This window comes from Rhincodon typus, chromosome 17 (assembly GCF_021869965.1).
Source record: "Rhincodon typus isolate 14 chromosome 17, sRhiTyp1.1, whole genome shotgun sequence".
NCBI lineage: Eukaryota > Metazoa > Chordata > Chondrichthyes > Orectolobiformes > Rhincodontidae > Rhincodon > Rhincodon typus.
Window position 1 is genome coordinate 3,155,045 of NC_063348.1, and position 8,906 is coordinate 3,163,950.

An 8,906-nucleotide genomic window follows, 5' to 3' on the forward strand; every position below is an offset into this window, starting at 1 on the left:
GAACATGGCATAAGACATGCTTCTAGCTATTTCTGATCCAGTTGACATGATGGCCTATGCTTGTTCTAACTAATATTATGTACATTTTCAAAACACGGACACGTCCAGTGTTAATAACTCTCAGCTGCATGACAGACTTCCCCATTAACATTCAACTTGTAGATGAGATGTCTTTGCTTTATTTCTGCTGTTCAATGCAAGTTTGTTTTGGACGTATTTTGATGAGTGCATCTATTCAGAGAGTTTAGTGGATTTAGCTGTCAATTTAGTGTTCATGTACAACCCATTGTGTAGTTGAATGCCCGTTCCTGGTGGCAGCCATGATGCCTTCTCCTGAAGCAGCCTGCGTTCCATTTGTCTACATGTCTCCAAAAGGAACCAGAGAGTGGCTGCTTAGACACATAGGCTACTCCTCTACACCCAGCTCATGGTTTTCCTTCCCATCTGATCACACGTGGGCATCAATTGTAAAATGAGTTTGATGCAGCTACCATAAACATTGTGGAACTGATCATCCAATTATAAATAAGGTAGAAAATACAGTTGTAGACAGATAGAGACTGGTTTTAGGGTGAATCAAAGAAATCTAGAATATAAATGAGTAAACTAAAATGGACTGAATAGCTTCATCATCCATAAATATAGTATTATTTTGTAGTCTAAATTGTTCTTGATTGCTGATCCTCTGATCTTTTTTCTTTCAATTTGGGTTTCCTCAGGGTTCTGTCTTCTTTTCTATTCTTCCTTTACATTAGTTATTTCCACAATCCACCCACCCCCTAATCTCTCCTTTACTATTGAAACTATTTTACATTCACTGCCTGATTTCAAATTGCAATCTCTAATCCTGTTCCATGACCAAATTATAACATTATCTCCCACTGGTAATGGGCAAAGAATGGCAATTGTCAGTTCCTTTGTTCTCTGCTCACAATTCCATCTTCTAATGTAACAAAGGGACCCTTTAAAAAGTTGGTAAGGGATGCACAAGCATGCATCTTTTCACTCAACATCCACAGTTTAGTCTGTTTCTTGTAAAAGGGCATAAGTAAATCAGGTACTACCCACGAACTGCATACAATTAAATACAGTTAATATCCAAAAAGAGTTTATATAAAATCAAAATTTCAAAATTTCAAAATAAATCAAGCGCCACCACATTCCCTTTCTGGGGCATTTTTTTGTTGATGAAGACAGAGTACCACAGTTGAAGGACAGATCCTGTCTGTGCCTGAAATGGTGTGCAATTACGATTTACATTTGGCACTAGTGGTGTGTATGCCGGAAGGTCCCGACAGTAGTGAGCACCACCACCTCTCCTCCTGCATGATTCTATGAGAAGGGTATCATAAAGCCCGGATGCAGAATTAATGAGGTGTAGAATGAAAGATTGTGTGAGAAAGTTACTGTGAGCCACAGTGGACTGGGTATCATGAATAACACTTCGCAAAACACTAACTCAAAATAGGAAAAATCACCCCTTACCTCTGACTTTACTCCTCATAGGAAGTAACAACATCAAGACAATGCCTGTTTTCTATTTGGTTGGGTTATATCCTTGCCCACATGTCTACTTCATTCTTCCATTGGTCATATGGGTTAGTCTGTGAGAACATACAACTGACAAGTTCCACTGGTTTTCAGTCATTAGGATTTTTGTTTTCTGTTTTAACTTTTATTTCTTAGATTTCAATGTTCACCTTTATGCAAGTATCCTCTATTGACATTATATAAGGTGAATGATAAAACTGGAGCCAATTTTATGCACTTTATAAGCATTCATTTATGGACTTCAAGTATGCACCTTCTAATCCAAAAAACAGTTTTAGTCTAATTGAAATTACTCGATGAATTTTGGATGTATTTTACTTACTTCATAGATATCTATATATATATATCTTCCAATTTTCATTTTCTTATGAGCTGATCTGTATTATATCACCAGCATGATCAATTAATCTTATTCCATACAGATTTAAAAATGCCCTTTTGATACTGCCACGATATTATCTCTATTGTACATGTATATAACCACGTTTTCTACTCTTAACCAAATGTATTATCATGCAAATTTAATGGTCAAAGAGCCTCGTTTTACTTAATTTGATGCCATTTGGTTCCTTGTTATGAACCATTCCCTCTGGTTCTCCTGTTTTGTTTCATATATTGTGTACATTGCTGTACAGCCAATTTCATTTGTATTATTAATAATTCCTCCTATTTAAGTTATTTTATACTTACCTATAACATTATCTATCCTCTACCTATTAAGGTGGCCCTTGATCCTTTCTTTGGTCTGTCCTTTACTCTCATCCCCTATTTCTCTTATCTTCAGGCTTCTGTAAATTTTAGTAAACACCCCACCAGAATTAAAGTCTTATCTACAATCCTATTCATCTGTTCTAGCAGGACTTTGGTCCCATTACAGTTAGGTCAAATCAAGACCATAGTCTTACCAGTCTATAGGGTTGCTCTGTCAGAGAGAGATGACTGGTGGTGGTTTAACTTGAGGGCCACCACACCTCAGGTGAGGGGAGAGGTTGAGAAGGAGAGTCCTTTATGGTAACCTCAGCCGGTGCAAGAATTGAACCCATGCTGTTGGCATCACTTTGCTTCGCAAACCAACTGACAGCCAACTGAGCTAAACCAACCCCCACAGTTCGGTATAATCTGCCGAAGCAGTACAGCACCTTCTCTGGTTCTGGTGATGGCACCCTTTGGTCTCACTACAGTCTTTCAGTCACATATTTACATTCCCAATCTACGTATCTTTGTATCAGTTATCTCCTCATACTTCCTTGGTAAGACTTCCCTGTTCTACAGTATGCCATTGACCCTGGAATTGACTGCAACAGCAGGGGCTTCCTCCTCATTTTCATGTTTCTCCACAGTTGCTCCAGATATCCTTAACTCTGGCATAAGGTAGATAACACATTCTATGACTCTCGGTTGCTCATGAGATGATGCTATGCATCCCAAAAAAATGAAATTCCCTATGACTACAAACTTTCCATTAATGTTTTTATCTCTCCATTCTTTGGAGTCCCTCTTATTTCACATTGCCATTGTTAGCTGAATATGCGGTCTGCAGTTTTCGTCCTTATCTCCACAAATAGCCTGCCTATCTCCCTCTAACATGCAGTCTGATAGTTCTTTACATGTGAAAACAATTGTGAAACTACTGAAAAAAAACAGAAAGTAACACGGACGCTGTAAATCAGAAACAAAAGCAGAAATTACTGGAAAAGCTCAACAGCTCTGGTAGCATCTGTGGAGAGAAATCAGAGTTAATGTTTTGGGTCCAGTGACCATTCCTCAAAACCCATTCGTTAATGAAACGTTAACTCTGATTTCTCTCTACAGATGCTGCCAGATGTGCTGAGCTTTTCTAGCAATTTCTGTTTTTGTTCCTACAAATAGCTGTTTGGAAATTACACATCCATTATCAATATCATCACATGTAAAAGAGTCATAACAATGGACCAGCAGAAACAATAAACTCATCTGGTGTGTTAAGGACCAGAATTGATACACTAACAATATTACATATTTCTAAAGGCTGCACAAAATGATATTCTAAAGTGGATGCAACAGGTGCCAGTATTGTCTGTTCTTAATGATGTCAGACTCATTTTAATAGAATACCTGCAGTGTGGACGTAGGCCATTCAGCCCATCAAGTCCACACTGACCTTCTGAAGAGCATTCCATCCAGACCCACCCTAGACACTGTGGGCAATTTCCCATGGCCAATCCACCTAATCCACATCTTTGGGCTGTGGGAGGAAACCAGAGCACCCGGAGGAAACCCACATAGACAAAGGGAGAATGTAGAAACTCCACACAGACAGTCACCCGAGGCTGGAACGGAACCTGGGTCCCTGGTGATGTGAGGTAGCGGTGTTAACCACTGAGCCACCATGCCACCCTTATTTGGTGCTGTTTAATCACTTAGCTAAATAGTTTAATTTTCAAGATTTTGTTCAATGTTTGTACAATGACTTTTTCAATGGAACGCATTTCCCCTATGATCCAGGATATTCATAGTTCCCGCAAACAATTTCAATTACTCAACAGCTGGAAAGTAAGTAGAGCTATAGGGAGGGGTCAGGCTAACTCATTCGTTGCTATTCATTTGTGTTTAATGTTATAAATACCTAAAAATGAAAAGGGTATTGAAATAAATGCAGAATCTTTATGACAAACGTTCAGAAATTTCTTCATTTTAGGAGATATCCAGAATTTGAGCACAATGTTCTTTCAGCATTATAACTGAATTTTGAAACTCATCCAGCAGCTTTCCTCTACCAACTGTAAAAGTGTGAAGTGTAATTTGTCAACTGAACTCCTACAATGCAACAGGCCATAGTGAAAATCTCAACAAAGAAATGGAACTGGATAGACCACCTGGTGTTGACCAAGGCACTGGAAAAGACAATGCCAGAAACAGCCCAGGCGACCCTGCAAAGTCCTCCTAACCAACATCTGGGGGCTAGTGCCAAAAATGGGACAGCTGTCTCACAAACTAGTCAAACAACAGCCTGACATAGTCACACCAATAGAATCATACCTTACAGACAATATCCCAGACACCATCATCATCATCACCATCACCATCACCATCCCTGGGTACGTCCCATCCCACTGGCAGGACAGACCCAGCAAAGGCAGTGGTACAGGGGAAGGAAGCCCTCAACATTGACTCCAGACCTCATGAAGTCTCATGTCATTAGGTTAAATATGGTCAAGGAAACCTTCTGCTGATTACCACGTACCAACATCCCTCAGCTGATGAATCAGTACTCCTCCATGGTGAACAACTGAGGGTGGCAAGTGCACAAAATGTACTCCGAGTGGAGGATTTCAATATCTACTACGAAGAGTGAGTCAGCATCAGCACTACTAATTGAGCTGGTCAGATCTTAAAAGGACATAGCTGCTAGACTGGGTCTGTGACAGGTGGTGAGAGAACCAACAAGAGGGAAAAACATACTTGACCTCATCTTAACCAATATGCCAGCTGCAGATACATCTGTCCATGACAGTATCGACAAAAACGACCACAGTACAGTCATTGTGGAGTCCAAGTCCGACTTCCATATTGAGAATATCCTCTGTCATGCTGTGTGACACTATCACCATATAAAATGGGATTGACTTTGAACAGATCTAGTTATTCAAGATTGGGCATCCATTAGGTGCTCTAGGGCATCAACAGCAGCAGAATTGTACTCCAGCACAACCTGCAACCTCATGGTCCAGAATATCCCCCACTCGGAGTCAGAGTTGTACAGCAGGGAAACAGTACCTTCGGTCCAACTCAACCATGCCCACTGGATATCCTAAATTAATCTAGTCCCATTTGCCAGCATTTGGGTCATATACCACTAAACCCTTCCCATTTATGTACCCATCCAGATGCGTTTTAAAGGTTGCATTTGTACCACCTCCACCACTTCCTCTGGAAGCTCATTCCATACACATACCACCCTCAAGTCCCTCTTAAATCTTTCTCTTCTCACCTTAAACCTATGCCGTCTAGTTTTGGACTCCCCTACCCTGGGAAAAAGATCTTGGCTATTCACCTTATCTGTGCCTCTCAAGATTTTATAAACCTCTATAAAGTCATCCCTCAGATGCTCCAGGGAATATAGCTCCAGCCTATTCAGCCTCTCCCTATAGTTCAAAACCTTCAACCCTGGCAACATCCTTGTAAATTTTTTTCTGAACCCTTTCAAACTTCACAACATCTTTCCTATAGCAGGGAGACCAGAATTGAACACAGTATTTCAAAAGTGACCTAACAAATGTTCTGTACAGCTGCAACATGATCTCCTAACTCCTATACTCAATGCACTGACCAATAAAGGTAAGCATACCAAATGCCTTCTTCACTATCCTGTCTACCTGCAACTCTACTTTCAAGGAATTATGAACCTGCATTCCAAGGTCTCTTTGTTCACCAACACTCCCCAGGACCTTACCATTAACTGTATAACTTTGCCCTGATTTGCCCTATCAAAATGCAACACCTCACATTTATCTAAATTAAACTCCATCTGTAAATCCTTGGCCCAGTGGCCCATCCAATCAAGGTCCCATTGTCCTGTGAGATAACCTTCCTCATTCTCCTCTAAACCACCAATTTTGGCATCATCTGCAAACTTACTAACCATTCCTTCTATATTCACATCCAAATCATTTAAATAAATGACAGAAAGCACTGAACCATTACCATCAAACTAAAGGATCAGCCATGGATCAATGGAGAGCGTATGGGGGTGCACGGTAGAAGCAGCACCAAGCATACCTAAAAATAGGTGCCAATCTGGAGAAGCTACCAAACAGGATTACATGCATGCCCAACAGCATAACCAGTAAGTGATAGACAAAGCTAAGTGATCTCGCAACTAATGGATCGGATCTTAGCTCTGCAGTCCAACCACATCCAGTTGTGAATGGTGATGGACAATTAAACACTCACTGAAAGATGAGCCTCCACAAATATCCCCATCCTCAATGATGGAAAGCCCAGCACATCAGTGCAAAAGATAAGGCTGAAGCATTCACAGCAATCTTCAGCCAGAAGTGCTGATTGGATGATCCATCTCAGCCTTTTCCAATGGCTGCCAGCATTACAGATGCCAGTCTTCAGCCAACTCGATTCATTCCACATGATATCATGAAATGGTTGGAGTCCCCAGATACTGCAAAGTACAGCTACTATACTGACATTAACCCAACAATATGGAAAATTGCCTAGGTGTAGCCGATACAGAAAAAACAGGACAAGTCTAACCTGGCCAGTTACCACCCTATCAGTCTCTTTCAATCATCAGTAAAGTGATGGAAGGTGTCATCAACAGTGCTATCAAGCAACACTTGCTCAGCAATAACCTGCTCACTGATGCCAGCACCACCCAGCTCCTGATCTCATTATAGCCTTGGTAGAACTGAATTCTACTGGTGAGGTGAGAGTGGCAGCCCTTGACATCAGAGCCGCATTTGACCAAATGAGACATTGAAAAGCCCTAGCAAAACTGGAATCAATGGGGAATCAGCGGGCAAACTCTCCACTGGTTGGAGTCATACCTGGCACCTAGGAAGATGGCTATGGTTGTTAGAGATCAGTCATCTCAGCCCCAAGTCATCTCAGCAGGATTTCCTCAGGGTAGCATCAAAGACCCAACCATCTTCAGTTACTTCATCAATTACCTTCCCTCAATCATAAGGTCAAAAGTGGGGATATTCGAAGATGATTATACAATGTTCAGCAACATCTGCAACTCATCAGATAATGAAGCAGTCAACAAATGCAACAAGATCTGTACAATGTCCCAGCTTGGGCTGACAAGTGACAAGTAACATTCATACCGCACAAATGTCAGGCCGTGACCATCTCCAATGAGAGACAATCTAACCACATTGATATTCAATGGTATTATCATCACTGAATCCCCCACTACCAGCATCCTGGGCATTACCATTGACCAGAAACTCAACTGGACTCGCCATATAAATACAACAGCAGGTCGGAGGCTAGGAATACTACCTTGAGTAACTCACCTCCTGACTCCCCAAAGCAGGTCCATCATCTACTAGGCACATGTCAGAAGAATGATAGAATAAACACTGCCTGAATGAGTGGAGGCCCAACAACACTCAAGAAGCTTGACACCGTCCAGGGCAAAGCATCCCACTTGACTGGCACCACATCCACAAGTATCCACTCCCTTAACCACCGAGTAGCTGCAGTGTGTAATATCTACAAGATGCACTGTAGAAATTTGCCAAAGGTCCTTACACAGCACTTTCCAAACCCATGACCACTTCCATCTAGAAGGACAATGGCAGCAGATACATGGAATAACCACGACCTGCAAATTCCCCTCCAAGCCACTCAACATCTAGACTTGGAAATATATTGCACTTAGTTCAGTGTACCTGGATCAAAATCCCGGAATTCCCTCCCCAGTGGTATTGCAGGTCTGAGAAGGCAGCTCAGAACCACTTTCTCAATGGCAACTAGGGACGAGCAATAAATGTGACCAGCCAGTGACGCCCAAGTCCCATGGGAGAATTTACGAAAAGCTATTCATGATCCATCCTTCAATTGGCGATTTCATTCATGGAAGCAAAAAGAAATGGCTGGTGTGGAGAATCAAATTATCACCATAGTCCATGTACATTGCTTTTCTGAAGTTGGCTTGCAGCACATTTTTGAGTACCTAATCCATGCTGGAGATACCTTGGGAATGTTGGTTCAACAATACAGATGGACATTTATTCTTCACATATACCATGCCACAACCTGATTGTGTATAATGACGCAGTGTCAAGAAAGCTTTCATTTGTGTCTGACCTATGCAGAACCTGTGCTAGAAATGCTAAACGCTAGCACAGGGTGAACAAGGTGAGTAAGTATTCAGTTCATCAGCGCTGATATCTTTCCCTTATTAAACACATCAATACAGCAACAAACATTTAATGGAGCTTTAGTGCAACATAAGTCCTCAAGTGCTTCGCAGAATTATTCGCAGTTAAAATTAGAGATTTAAATGCATGGTTGATATGAGAAAAATTTTACTTTGTTTCTTGGTGCTGACATCAGTACTGAAAACTGGGGGATGTATTAATGGGACAAGTTCACCTGAACAGTGCTGGGATCAGAGTGCTGGCAAGTTATACAACTAGGGCAGTAGAAGATGCTTTAAATCGGAGTGATTAATTACACGAGGGGAGACATAGTAAATTAAAGAGAAAGGACAAGGCAATAGAGCAGGAACAATATATAGGTAATGACAATCAGAACATAGCAGGAAGGGACAGAGTGTATAAATTTGTGTTCACCAGCAGATAAGGCCAGAGTTATATGAGTATATTATTAAACTGGAGAAGGTTCAGAAA